Here is a 15,540-nt window from a genome sequence, read left to right as displayed (position 1 = left end):
AAAAAATTATCTGAATTCGAAATGGAAACATACTGTAATAAAAACAGCAAGGCACACATGTCAATCACAAGGCCTGTGGGCCATTTCATGTGGCCCTTGCACCTTTGCTGCAGCACTCCCCTTATCCCTGCCCCCAACTTGTGTAATCAGCAGAAAGGAAGACAAAACTCTTTTATCAGTTCCTGTGCCTCTCTTTGCAGCCACAGAGAGGCTGTTTTCTGTTACCCTCTCCCTCCCACCTCTGTGTCAGCAGCAGAGAGGAGGACAGAAATTCTCCTTACTGTGCAGCCATAGCACCCCTTCGCCTCTGACTCCACTGCTGCCAACATTCAGCAGACTCCGGTGGCTGACTCAAGCCTTCCTCTGGTTCTCCTCCAGACCCCTCACTTTCTGCTTCCCAGCTATGCCTTCAGAGGTGGGGTGCTCTGGATATCTCCTAGATTGTAAGCTCCAAGGAGCAGGGCCCTCCTATCCCTCTTGTATTGTCTCCCGTTACATTGTAAAGCGCTGAGCAAACTGTTGGTGCTATATAAATCCTGTATAATAATAATATCTAGTCTTAAAGATACAACTGGCTTTTTGATGGCAACCATAGTGCTGATGCAGCCTGTGATGAAAGTAAGTTTGACACCCCTACAGTAAGTATAAAATTTAAAAAAGATGATTCCTATTTATGCTGCTTAATAGAAAAAGGATATAATAGAATAAATCAAAAGAAAATAGAATACAATAAAACAGAACAGAAAATAAAAGAATAGAAAAAAATAGAATGAATATAGCTGTCTTCTGAAATTCAAACTTAAAATTGATTTGAAAATATACTTAATGAATTACTAAAATGAATCATTCTAACAACGACTATGACGAAATAAAACAAATTTTTCCAATACTAGTGCAAACCATTACTCACTTGTGAACCAGCTGCTCTTCTGATTCCTACCTTATGCTTGGTATCAGTACAACAATTTCTGGATGTTCTTGGCTCTCACTGCTTGTAGTGACTGGTCACAGAAGGCTTAAACCTTTCTGCTCTGTAGTACAAGTTGTAAGTACCCCTTGTGGGATATACCTCACTACGCATGACCGATCATAGGTGCAAGGTGAATAGGTCAGTAGGCCTTGCCAAGCTAATGCTCGCTTAATTGCTTGGGGTGGGGGGGGGCAGTAACATCCCATAAGGATAAAAAATTCTGCTAGCCCTGACCACTGTCCCCAGAGGCCTCCCTTGCCCCTTTTGGTGCACCTTCCTCTTCCTGTTTATTTAGAATAGTTCTCAGTCAAAATGTCTAACTTTAGAAAAATTCATGCACTTTTAGGGACTACAAGCAGGCCCTTTTATCTTCTTTAACCAGTGTCCTCTGATTTCCCTCTGACCTCCTCTGTGCTTCATGAGGAGGAGAGTGGTCCCCCAACTGATTTTGAGGGTTCAGTACTAAAGGAGAGCTAATCTGCTGACATCTCTCCCAAGCTTAAAGATACCATTTTTATTCACACAGTGTGCCTAGGTTTGCTAAATATACCAAGGCCTGCCAAAACCTAGACTGTGTGTAAGGAGATTGGCATATTGAGGAGGAGTTCCTAAAGACATTATGGACTGCCTCATACAATGCCTTATGAGGATGTTCCCATTTTCAAGGACCCTGCGGACAACAAGTTAGAAGTCCTTAGGGACTTTTTCTTCTAGGCGGACATTTGTGTTCTAACATCTGGAGCTTGTGCTACTGTGTTGATGGTGTAGCAAGTATGCTTCATCAATTATCCAAAATAAGTCTCCTTTCTGTACATATGCGAAGGATCCTTTTGCTCAAGTGCTGGTCTGTGGAACGTCTGTACAAGAAGCATCTCGTAAGGATGCCCTTGTACGGGGGATACCTATTTAGTGAGTTCGAGGACACCTACAACAAGGAGGTAATGGGGGTAGTAAAGAGGTCAAAGACTCTGAAGGTAAGCCTTTAGCTTCAGAGACCGAGTTCCGTTTGTTTCCTTCAGGCCTTGTCAAGCATGGTCAAGTTTAAGCCTGGAATGCAGTTCCACCTAGACCTCATCAAGCTCAGGAACTAGCCTCCTCTCGAAGAGGAGGAGCACGCACAAATAGGAGTGGGGGACGCTTGTAGGCCTTCATGGCTGTCTGAAACCAGGACATCACAGAAAATTTGCTAGCATACTGGCAAAGGCAGGCATATCTCCATTCTGCTCACCAGCAGCTCCTCTCTGAGGGTGTCATAATCTCTGTCCCAGATGAGGAAAGGTTCTAGATGTTCTACTCAGACCTATCCACTGTGCCTAATGTAAAGTTCTTTTGTGTTCAAAAATTTTGCATGGCATTTGCCAGGTCATTCATTGCTTCCCTTAATTTTCTGGCCTCTGTAGATATCAAGCATGCCTACTTGCACATTCCCATTTTTCCACCACATCAATACTACCTGTTTTTTCTGTGGGCATGCAAAATTATAAGTTTTTGCCCTTTTCTTTTGCCTGCTACAGTACCTTAGGTTTTCACAAGGCCCTCGCATCTGTCCAGGCTCTGCTGCCTTTTCAGGGCATTCCTCTTTTGGATACTTGGCCCCCTGCTAAAGGAGCAACCAGTTCAAACTGTATCAGCCTGTCTAACAGACAATACAGACCCTGCAAAGATTCGGATGCATCCTGAATCTCCAGAAACTGCCTGTGAAGCCATCTCATTGCTTGTCATATCAGGGCCTAATCTTTGATACAGCCCTCTCCAGGGCCTCCCACCTTCCATTTCAGACAAGCTTCTATCTTCTTCTATATTCAGACCCTTTGGTCCTGAAGCCACCAAACCATTCAGTTCGCACCAGGGCTGTAGGAGTAATTTCAGCCTTCTCTGTGGTAGTACCGTTTGCCCACTTTCACTTCAGGCAGTTGTAACCCAACATTCTGCCAGTGCAGGACAAGCAGACTCCGTAATCTCTAGATCGCCTCATGTGTCTGCCCAGCAAAGTCAGGCCTACCCTGGCATTGCAAATTTCCAGCCTGATAGTGGAATAAATAAAATCCTTTCTCTTGATTACTTGAAAGGTGCTTATGATGGATGCAAGCCTCTCGAACTGGGGAAGGAGCCATGCATCCTGCATGCCCTTCTCAGTGCAGGGATTTGGTTGTTGGTGTAAGCTTAGCTTCCAATCAATATCTTAGAACTCAGGGCAATGCAATTGCTCTTTCAACTTTGGACATCATGGCTACAAGGTCAACCGGCGATCAAAGAAGCACCATAAATCCCACAGACGGACTTCTTTAGCCATCAACATCTGGATTCTGGAGAAAGGTCTTTTCACCCAGAGATCTTCCACACTATGTCCCAGGTGGGGGATACCAGATGTGGATCTCCTGGCATCCAGTTTCAACAACAAACTGGATAGGTTTATTTCCAGGACAAAAGATCTTGAGGCCTTTGATGCTTTGGTGACTGTGTGCGATCAGTTCAACATGATCTAAACCTTTGCCCTTTTTTTAGGGCTCACTCCTTGCCTAATCCGTAGGACCGAGTTCTAAGGCATTTTGGTGAAAATCATTGTAAAGAAGTGGCCCAGGAGGATGTGGTACCTGGATATACTTGGAATCCTGGCAGGACTCTCTTGGGGCCTTCCTGGATCGCCCAGATCCTCTGTGACAGTGGCCTGTCCAAAATCTTGCTTCTCAGTCATTGGCTTTAACATTTTGGCTGTTAAAGACTAGTTCCTGAGACACAGGGGCCTATTGGGTTCAATCATCCCTACACTCTTAAAAGAAATCATCTTCTCGCAAAGTCTACTATCGCATTTGGAAGGCATACTTTGCATGGCAAGATGCTAGGGAATGCCATCTCAGATGTACTCTGTGGGATGAATCCTGTCTTTTCTGCAATTTGATCTGGATCTGCATTTAGCCTTGAGTATCATCAAGGGTCAAATCTCAGCCCTAGCTATATTTTTTCAAAAACTGCTTGCCTCTCCTTTGTGAAGGTTGTTGCTCCCATTTATCCTTTCACTCTGCATGGTCTCAAGAGACACTATAGTTCCATATATCAGTTGGAGTAATAGTGTCCCAAGGGCAAGATAAAGGCAAGGAAAAGGCTGCATCTGGCCCATGGGTCACAGTTTGGAGACCACTGGTTCAAAGTATAGGGTTCCACCCTTCCTAGTAAAGTCACACTCAACCAGATCTGTTAGTAGTTTCCCTAGATTTGTAAGGCTGCCACCTAGTCTTCTGTTCACCCGATTTTGTTTTATTGTGTAATGTTCAGGCCTCAACTGATGCCACTTTCAGTGGTATGGTGCTTTAAGCTGCTATCTTTGTTCTATCAAGCCCTTCTCTTAACCCATCTGTTACATGGGTCTATACACATTTGTTTGCTGGGTTGCCCACTTCCATAAATAAAAGAGGACTTTGGGGGGGCGTGGCTGGAGCGGAAGCTGAATGGCTGCATAACCACACAGCTCTGCTGTACTCACAGTGCCAGCACACAGCAGTGGCAGACCTGACAGAGTTTCCCCCTCCGCCGGATCACAGCAATCCCCAACATGGCAGCAGCAGCTCAGGATCCTCCTCCTCTCACTCAGCACACAGGCAAGTCTCTGCAGCTTCTCCTGTGACACCTGTTAAGCAGAAAAACAGCTCTGTCTTACTGCAGCCTGTCTCCCCTGCTCTCTCTACTCCCTCTATTGAGAGCCCAGCACAATCTAAACCTAGAATGCCAGATATTAGCCCACAGCATGCTGTAACAGATTCTCACACTAATACTTCACATTCTGTAAGTAATTTCTCAGATCCAATGGCTAACTTTCCTACTACTGGTCAGCCTATTTCTGATACATTAATGAAGGAGATGCTTCTTTCATTAAGATTATCCATACAGTCAGATATCATTAACTCTATGCATCAAATCAGAGATTAATGATCTTGGGGACAAAGTTGACCATGTTGAAACAAAAATAGGAGAATATGCCACTTCCTTTAACAAAAGGGATGACGAAATTGGCTCAAAAATAAAGTCGCAGATCTGGAGGATAGATCACAATGTAACAACATTAATCAGAGGCATTCCAGAATTGATACAACCTGACCAATTGAGAACATATGCCCAAGAACTCTTTCGTACCCTCCTACCTGAGGCTACAAACACAGATCTGAACATCGATAGAATACATCGCCTTCCAAAACCCTCCTATCTGCCAGATAAAATACCTTGAGATGTCTTGATGAGAATTCATTTTTTTCATGACAAAGAAAAAGTCATAGAAATTGTGCGCAAACTCCAAATTTGCCTGCACAATTCTCCCCTTTACAGCTTTTCACAGATTTATCTAAGCACACCATGCAACTCAGAAAAAATCTCCTCCCAATAATAAAAGCTCGACGAAACCTACTAAATTGATCGCCACCAGAAATGACTCAATCATCACAATCAACAGCCTAGAGGAAGGTCTGCAATGTCTTAGAGAGTGGGACATTCTCCCAGAAAGCAACCCACAACATTCTACCACCACCAGAGCGTCTCCAGAGTGGAACCTGGTCACTCACAAACGCCAAACTAAATATTGACCGTATGTTTGCAATCTTATCTCATGGTACCCGCTTAGATATAATTTTTTACATGTTTAAGCAAGGCACTGAGGGTACTGCCCTTACCGAGTACACTACCTGTAAGTATGCCTGCCAATGGCAAGACCACTTGTTTTGTTTTTGCCCCAAACGTACTAGTTAATGTTCATTGCATTTGGATCTTGGCTAAGATCCTATTTTTTACTGATTTGTTATCTGTTCAGCTATCTGTATTTGTTTATTTTTTCCTTTTTGTTTCTACTATTGTGTAATTCCTGATAGTCTAAATGATTTAACTGACGTGCATAACTGCTTTAGGGGCCTCTTGGTTAAGCCCTGATTAATATCGGTAAATATATCTATTCAATGGGTAAAAAAATTATCTCTATTAATGTCAATGGCTTGAATCATCCAGCCAAACGTACAAACGTGGAAATGGGCGTTTAAAGATAAATGTGATATACTCTGTGTTCAAGAGACTCATGTCGTAGATTCGCCTCCTCCTAAATGCTCACATAAAAAGTTTCCACATGTCTATACTGCCAATGCCTTTGAAAAAAGAGAGGAGTACTCACTGCTATTAGAGATACGCTAAACTTTGTTCTTCATAAAAATATCTCAGGCCCCGAAGGCCGGTACCTGATTCCTATATGTACTATAGATAATACAGATTACAGTATTGTAAATTCATATGTACCCAATACTCATCAAAAAAAGATACTTTACCAAGCTCTTCAAACTAATCTCCAAAAATTGTTCTGGTTCCCTTATACTATGCGGTGACTTCAACCTCATAGTTGACAGAAACCTAGCCTCAACAAAATCTCAAAAAAAGACTATCCCAACCCTATACCCCCTCTAATAAGTAAAGATGTCTATGGCGTTTGGAGGTGGCAACATGCAGGTGAAAGAGATTACACCTTTTTTTTGGCTAGACACCAATCTTATTTGAGAAAATACCTTACATTGGTAGATAAATGGCTACTGCAAAATGTTACCACATCAACCATAGGCAATATAATGTGGTCAGACCACGCGCCAATTTCAATTACTATTTCGGATAACCACTTCTTGAAACCACACAATCTCTGGCACGTAAATTCGTCCATTATCAAAATCCCCAACAATAATTTGATACTTGAAAAATATCTTGAGTTCTTCCATATAAATTCACAATATGTATCAAACTCTGGCACCCTTTGTTGCACTCACAAAGCATATATACGTGGTATAATTTTACAAATGCTAAAGCTAAAAAGCAAAGAAATAAACAGCTTAATGACTTACTACAGGATATTCGCAAACTTGAACCGCAAAATAAAACTCAAATTGATCAAACCACCTCGAATACACTCTCCGGACTAAGGAACGAATTTTGCTCCTTACTAATGTACCAATTTGATAGAAGTACGCAAAGATTACAACTCAACTACTACTCTAATGGAAACAAAGCAGGGAAATACCTACTGAATAAAATGAAATCCTTGCATACTAGAACTAAAATACTGTAAATTATCAACCCAAAAGATAAAACTAAAATCACTAATCCTCAAGAAATAGCAAATTCAATTGCTAGTTACTGTGATTCACTTTATAACCTAAATCAAGACAAATCCACTCTCCAACCTTCTATGGAAAACACAAGCATTTTTATCACAAATTTGCTTACCCACTCTTTCGAAATCACAACTAAGTATCTTAAACTCCTTATCACATTAAATGAAATAAACCGAACAATAGAAAATCTACCCAATGGCAAAAATCTTGGACCAGATGGATTTTCCAGCGAATACTATAAAAATGTTCAAAAATACCTTGAGTCCCCATCTAAACCAACTATACACTGATGCATTTTTTTCCGCCTCATTACCTTATGAAATGCTACAAGCATTAATTGTAACAATCCCCAAATCAGGTAAAGATGCAGACAACCCACAAAATTTCAGGCCTATTTCTTTATTAAATACTGATATTAAAATCTACGCTAAAATTATAGCATGCAGACTGGCCAATATACTCCCAGATTTGATCAAGCCTGATCAGTTAGGCTTTGCTAAAGGTAGACAAACATCTCATGCAACCTGGAGACTAATCAACATAATTCATTATGCAGACTCACATAAAATTCCCTCCTTATTACTTGCTCTGGAAGCAGAAAAAGCTTTTGATAGGATACACTGGACATCCATGTTCCAAGTACTGCATAAGTTTGGAATATCAGGAACAATTATTAATGCTATATCAGCACTTTACTCAAATCCTTCCGCCCAAGTCTATGTATCTAACATGCTATCCAAACCATTCTTAATTATGAATGGTACCAGAAAAGGATGCCTATTGTCGCCACTAATTTTTAACCTATCAATTGAACCTCTTGCTGAAACTATAAGAAACAATCCAGATATACATGGCTTCTATATAGGTAAAAACCACCACAAAATAAAGCTCTTTGTGGATGACATCATTTTATTGCTAACTAATCCCTCTACTTCTTTAGAAACAATTCAACAAACTCTCATACAATTCAGTAATATATCATATTATAAAATTAATGCTTCCAAATCTAATCTCCTAAATCTAAGTGTAGATCACATTCTAAAAATGCACCTCCAAAACAAATTTCCCTACAACTGGGGAAATGAAGCCATTCCTTATCTTGGAATATTGTTGACAAACAAAACCTTTGACCTAGGAACTCTCAATTATTCTAAATTCATTCCAAAAATTCAAACCCACCTTAATCAAATGGCTAAACATGAACTATCCTAGTCTGGCAGACTGGCTGCATTTAAAATGTTCATATTTCCATAGATTTTATATCTATTTAGATCAATTCTAATCCCAATTAAATATTCATATCTTATAAAACTACAATCTATGCTTAAAAAATAAGTCTGGGGAAATATGAGACCTAGATGCTCACATAATATATTAATCAAACACAAAAAAATAGGAGCAATGGGATTTGTTGACATTAGGGACTATCACAAAGCATCATTATTAGACCATCTCAAACACTGGTTTATAGTGGAAGATGATACAAAATGGGGTGACATTGAAAAAACTCTAGCCTCTACTACAGATTTAAGCGCCATACTACTATCGAGCTCGTGGCAAAGGATTTCCACTAGTAAAACAACACCAACTATACGAGCTTCAATTGAAGCCTGGTAATCCTTAAGCTCCATGCCTATAGCTGCTCTCCAAATAAGTCCTCTTCTTATACCTATAACAGCCTTAGAAGTTGTAATGCCTAGCATAGATATCTCAAATTGGAAACATAATGGCTTACGCACAATACAATATATTTGTGTTAAAAACAACATAAAAAATTTTGAATTCCTTGTGAAATAATTTAACCTCCTCCCTTCTGAAAAATCAACCTATACACGCATCAGTCATTGCCTATCGAAAAATCCAGTAAAAACAATATATATACCCAAAGTATCTTTACAGTTCTATAGCTCCACTACTCCTAAATCAGGTGGTATAACCCTATTTTACAACCTTCTACAATGTAAATCAGAATTTAATAAGACTACTCCCTTAATCAAGTGGGAAAAAGACTTTGAGACTGAAATCTCTAATGAGCAGTGGGAATGTGCATTCGGGAATGTGTTTTCAGCTACTAGATGTGTTATCCTTTGGGAGCTAACGCACTAAAGTTGTACAAGATGGTATCTAACTCCTTACCAAATGGCCAAATCTCAATGCTGGAGAAACTGCGGTCAGATTGGTACTCTATTACATATATTATGGACATGTAAAAATATTAGAAACTATTGGTATAAAGTCTTCCACATGATACTGGAAATTACTGGGATATTAAAACAACCAGATCTTAACCTAGCCATTGTGAATATAAATATAAATACATATCCAATCCATTATCGACTTTTAGTGACACATATTCTTCTAGCATCAAGACTTACCATTACTAGACACAGGATAAAACTTAGCCCCTTCTCTAAAAGAAGTCATTGAGCTAGTCCAGAGCAACTTCATCTATGAGAAATCTTTAGCTTACCTAAACGATAGAATTACTAAATTTTACAAAGCTTGGAAACCCTGGTCCAACTGGTTCAGAACTGTAACCTAAGATATTATTATGTTAACCTTTTTTTGGATACTCTAAAATGATTATTTTGTGGAACTAGTAGGACTGTTAGGAATTATTCAATATTTCATTTTTTCTTTTGGTTAAACTTTACCGCAACACCTATACTGTGTGTTTTCACTGTCCTATTTTTGTTTTTGTTTCTTTTTGTTGTAACTATATTTGTAAAACCAAATAAAAATTTATTATGGAAAAAAAAATAGGACTTTTGACTTAACTGTTAAAATTCTTTTTCTTGGAGTACACTGGTCCTTCTGCTCTGTATGTTTCAGTTTTGATTGCTTGCTACAAAACCAAAGCTTGATGGGAGTGGGAGGAATTATATTGTGGATGTCCTAGGAGTTTTGTTTGCAATTGTCCAATCACCTGAAGACAGCTGCATAACCATAGTCTAAGACAGTGTTTCTGAACCTATTTTCCATCAAGGCACCCTTTAAAATTATGGACAGTCCTGAGGCACCCCTTAAAATTATGGAAATTCTTGAAGCACCCCATTGTAAAATGTGAAAAACTATTCTAATAGTTTATATAATGCAGCAACATCAACACATGTAGGACACCCAATGTTAGAAGTGATTTATTCTTCCAAAGCAAATACACTTTTGCAGATTGGTGCTGACTAGTATTCCAGTGTTTCTCTTCTCCCTCAGTTTTTGTTCATTACTGAGCTAATGTGACCCCAGAACTGATGGAGAGGGGCGGGGAGGGTCAAACTAGGATGCTTGTAGGTAGCTGACATTCTCCTTATCAACTGATGTAATTGGTTGTCAGGACGCTGGTGACTAGAAGGTCTTAATGGTGCACAATGAAAACCTGTGGCTTTGTGTAACTAAAAGGCAGGCTTCAAAAACCTTTTCTACAAAACCTGTATGCAATACCCTATTAATCTTTCTGTAAATGTCCAAAGTAAGTCCAAAGTATCCACAACAAATATAGTCCAAAGTGTCCACAAAAATTATTAATCAATCTTCCAAATATCGTGGGAAAATCCAGGATACCTCAAAAATAAAAAAAACTACATATAGTGCATTACCCTTAATCAGAAAAATATTGATTTCATGCAAACCACTCGTGAGAGGAAAAAAAAAAGGCAGGCTTGTTCCTACTGGCTTGTATACAAGTTTTGGGCAATTTTTAGGAATTTTACCAAGGCACTCCTGAACAGACCTCAAGGCACCCCAGGATGCCTGGGCACCCTGGTTGAGAAAGGCTGGTCTAAGACTGTCTTGTAATGTAGTCTACAAAAAGGTTTTACAGTAAGTCACAATTCCCATTCAACCCATTGGCTTTGCTCACCTGCTATAGACATAGCAAAGGATTTCACTCTTACCAACAAATCACTCATTGATTCATTTACTTTACTTTATGCAGCAGGATGACAGAGAGCACAGAGATAAGAAAAAAAAGGGATGTTTTAATGTTTTTCTCATCCCTAGCGGGTAGACTTTTTATTGCTAAACATAAAATATAAAGATAATTTTTTAAAGAATGTTTAGTGTTTGTGTATATATACTGCTTGTTGAATAAAGCCTGTTTACATAGCACAATAGTTTATGCAGAAGTTTTCATAGTGGAATAGTTCATGCTGAAATTTACTCTCAAAACTAAATAAGTCAGAGGAATGACGTATCCTCAGTCCTCTCACTGCCTGCTCTGAAGAAAAGCATTTTTCAAATGAGCTGTCCAAAGATATCTAGATTGGCGTAGAAGTTATTCCCTTAACCAACACAGTATGAAGGGAAACATCTTACATTTTCATAATGGAAAAACAAGAATTAGATATTCAAATTTTGTTAGGGTTATTTGGCTTCATTGCAAAAACAGACTTGTCACGCTCTGCACAGTTCCTAATGTTTGTGGGTCCATTGTTCCACAACACTACTGGGCAGGGTACACAACATAATAGGAGAAATGTCACTGCAGTCTAGCCCAACCACATTTTTCTGAACTTACGACAGTAAAAAATAAAATATGCAGGGCCTGCTTATAAAGGAACATTTTAAAAATATGATTGGTAATGTCATAAGACAATTGAAGCCATGCCCATCATATATTCTGTGAAACACTGAAATCATGTGAATTGGAGCCAAATATAGTAAAAGGGTTGTTATAAACATAATTTACTAACACTGTACTAAAAATCTAGACTAGCATTTCTTAACTTTTGTTTTCCCCCCAGAGGAAGTCTTGAAATCATTTCACCGGTCTCAAGGAAACCCTGCTAAGAAGAATGCTACCCACAAAGACAATAAAAAAACAATCTGCCAAGTGGTGGTGGACCTGGAATTATGAAGACACCATCACATGGGAGTTAAATTAACCACAGCTTAAGGAGTCCCTAGTAATCTCTGGAGGAATCCCAAGGCTTCAGTGAAACCTGGCTGAGAATAGCTTATCTGGATAATACTTTAGAAAATATCACATTAATATAGAGCATTCTGTCTCAACCTTTTCAACACAGAGCAACCCTTGAAATAACTTTCCAGTCTCAGGGAACGCCTGCTAAAAATTACTATATCTACAAGTCATGATACTGTATATTAGTGAGACGGTCAGTTGAAAGAATGCTCTTTACTCTTGTGTTCATTGGGGTGCATTACCCTCTTACAGATACAGTGGGGATCGAAAGTTTGGGCACCCCAGCTAAAAATTTGTATTAATGTGCATAAAGAAGCCAAGGAAAGATGGAAAAATCTCCAAAAGGCATCAAATTACAGATTAGACATTCTTATAATATGTCAACAAAAGTTAGATTTTATTTCCATCATTTACACTTTCAAAATAACAGAAAACAAAAAAATGGCGTCTGCAAAAGTTTGGGCACCCTGCAGAATTTATAGCATGCACTGCCCCCTTTGCAAAGCTGAGACCTGCCAGTGTCAGGGATTGTTCTCAATCATCGTCTGGGAAGACCAGGTGATGTCAATCACAAAGGTTTTAAATGCCCAGACTCATCCGACCTTGCCCCAACAATCAGCACCATGGGTTCTTCTAAGCAGTTGTCTAGAAAACTGAAACTGAAAATAGTTGACGCTCACAAAGCTGGAGAAGGCTATAAGAAGATAGCAAAGCGTTTTCAGATGTCAATATCCTCTGTTCGGAATGTAATTAAGAAATGGCAGTCATCAGGAACAGTGGAAGTTAAAGCAAGATCTGGAATACCAAGAAAAATATCAGACAGAACAGCTCACAGGATTGTGAGAAAAACAATTCAAAACCTATGTTTGACTGCACGATCCCTCCAAAAAGATCTGGCAGACACTGGAGTTGTGGTATACTATTCCACTATAAAGAGATACTTGTACAAATATGGTCTTCATGGAAGAGTCATCAGAAGAAAACCTCGTCTACGTCCTCGCCACAAAAATCATCGTTTGAACTTTGCAAATGAACATATAGACAAGCCTGATGCATTTTGGAAACAAGTTTTGTGGGCCGATGAGGTTAAAATTGAACTTTTTGGCCGGAATGAGCAAAGGTACGTTTGGAGAAGAAGGGGCACAGAATTTAATGAAAAGAACCTCTGTCCAACTGTTAAGCATGGGGTTGGATCAATCATGCTTTGGGGTTGTGTTGCAGCCAGTGGCACAGGGAACATCTCACGAGTAGAAGGAAAAATGGATTCAATAAAATTTCAGCAAATTTTGGATGGTAACTTGATGCCATCTGTGAAAAAGCTGAAGTTAAAGAGAGGATGGCTTCTACAAATGGATAATGATCCTAAACACACCTCGAAATCCACGGGGGATTACATCAAGAGGCGTAAACTGAAGGTTTTGCCATGGCCTTCACAATCTCCTGACCTCAACATAATTGAAAATCTATGGATAGACCTTAAAAGAGCAGTGCGTGACAGACAGCCCAGAAATCTCAAAGAACTGGAAGACTTTTGTAAGGAAGAATGGGCAAAGATACCTCAAACAAGAATTGAAAGACTCTTGGCTGGCTACAAAAAGCGTTTACAAGCTGTGATACTTGCCAAAGGGGGCAGTACAAGATATTAACTCTGCAGGGTGCCCAAACTTTTGCAGACGTAATTTTTTTGTTTTCTGTTATTTTGAAAGTGTAAATGATGAAAATAAAATCTAACGTTTGTTGACATATTATAAGAATGTCTAATCTGTAATTTGATGCCTTTTGGAGATTTTTCCATCTTTCCTTGGCTTCTTTATGTACATTAATACAAATTTTTAGCTGGTGTGCCCAAACTTTCGATCCCCACTGTAACTAAAAAGATCAATGGTATCAGTGGGAACTTATCTGAGGCAGAAATTGCCCATTGCTCAAGGAACCTCTAGCAAACTGTAGGTGAACCCTAGTTTACAAACTATTATATAAAGGGTTGGTGTACTAGTGCCTACAATGACGTTAAGGAAAGAGACATCCCCTCAAGTCACCTGCATATCTGGAAATCATCAGCAAGTTTAGTCAGTGGCGGTACCTGTGATCTCCCACCTCTTTGTTTACATTCAGTTTTCAAGGAGGGAAATCTAATTCATGGCGAGTCTTTAAAGATTGAATAACATCGGTGGACAGTATGTTTGTTTCAGCAGGTTGACAGGTGTTCATCATGATTGATGTTGATCTACATGCTTGGACGACTTGACTGACAATGGCTGTACATCATGGGATGTTTGTTTTTTTTCCTATACAGGACTTTATCAAATGTATTGTGTTTACTTTTATCTTTTTTTATGTGAATGAGTAACCGGGTGTACTTTGTTCCTCTTATTCATTCATCTGGAAAGGGGCGGGGTGGAGGTGCAGATATCTGGGTGTCTCCTTATTTTAAAGGGGGCTTACAGGTTATGATAAGTTGGCCCCCACAGACCCCCATATCCACCTGCCATGGATGTGGGAAAAAGGCACTTGTCCTCTTAAACACGAGGAAATGGTGCTTTGCCAGGTGCTCTTCCTATTCCGAGGGCTCGTGGTCTGGTATAGTTTAAGAGAGGGGAGAGTGCATGCTTTCTTCGACAGCCAGACTGCATGCTCAGATAAGGGGTTTTAAAACCCATACCAGACCTGAAAGGACCCCCTTTTTTTTCTTTTGCATCAGGTCTCCCTTAAAATCTACTATAGACCCTCATCAAGGATATGGGTCTGGTTTGAATTTTTAGGGAAAATCTCATGCCATTTTTTTATTTTGTGGGGTTCCCCTTACAACACATACTAGACCCTCATCTAAGATAAGGGTTTGCTTTGCATACAAACAGAATGAAGAGGCTGGGAAATGTCCTTTAGCGGCAATTTAAATATTATTATACAGGATTTATTTTGCGCCAACAGTTTGTCAGAGCTTTACAACATAAGGGCAGGTGGTACAATTACAATACAATTTAATACAGCAGGAATCAGAGGGCCCAGCTCATTAGAACTAATAATCTAATAGGGGGGTCAAAAGAAACAAAATATAATAACTGTGGGGGATAAGCTAATGGAGATAATAAAAGTACAGTTGTTAGATGGGGGCAGGGTAGGCCTCTCTGAAGAGAAGGGTTTTAAGGGATTGTCTAAAAGTGGACAGAGTAGGAGATAGTCAGATTGGGGTAGGGAGTTCCAAAGGTTGGGAGAGGTTTGGGAGAAGTTCTTAGTGTCGAGCATGGGAGGAGATGACAAAGGAGCTAGAGAGTAGGAGGTCTTGGGAGAAACGAAGAGGAAGATTAGGATGGTATTTTGAGACTAACTTAGTAATGTACTGTAGATGAGGGAAGAGTTGTGGATGGTTTTGTAAGTTGTTGTTAGTCTTTTGAATTTAATTAATTGGGTGAGTGGAAGCCAGTGGAGGTATTGGCAGAGAGGGGTAGCAGACACTGAGCAGTTGGTAAGGGAAGTGAACTAGGAACTTTGTGGTGTCATTGGTTAGGAAGGGGCATATTTTG

Source organism: Staurois parvus, unplaced genomic scaffold, assembly GCF_062004578.1.
Source record: "Staurois parvus isolate SC_StPar_1 unplaced genomic scaffold, SC_StPar_1.0 ptg000172l, whole genome shotgun sequence".
In the NCBI taxonomy this organism is placed as follows: domain Eukaryota; kingdom Metazoa; phylum Chordata; class Amphibia; order Anura; family Ranidae; genus Staurois; species Staurois parvus.
This window is presented reverse-complemented; position numbering follows the sequence as displayed.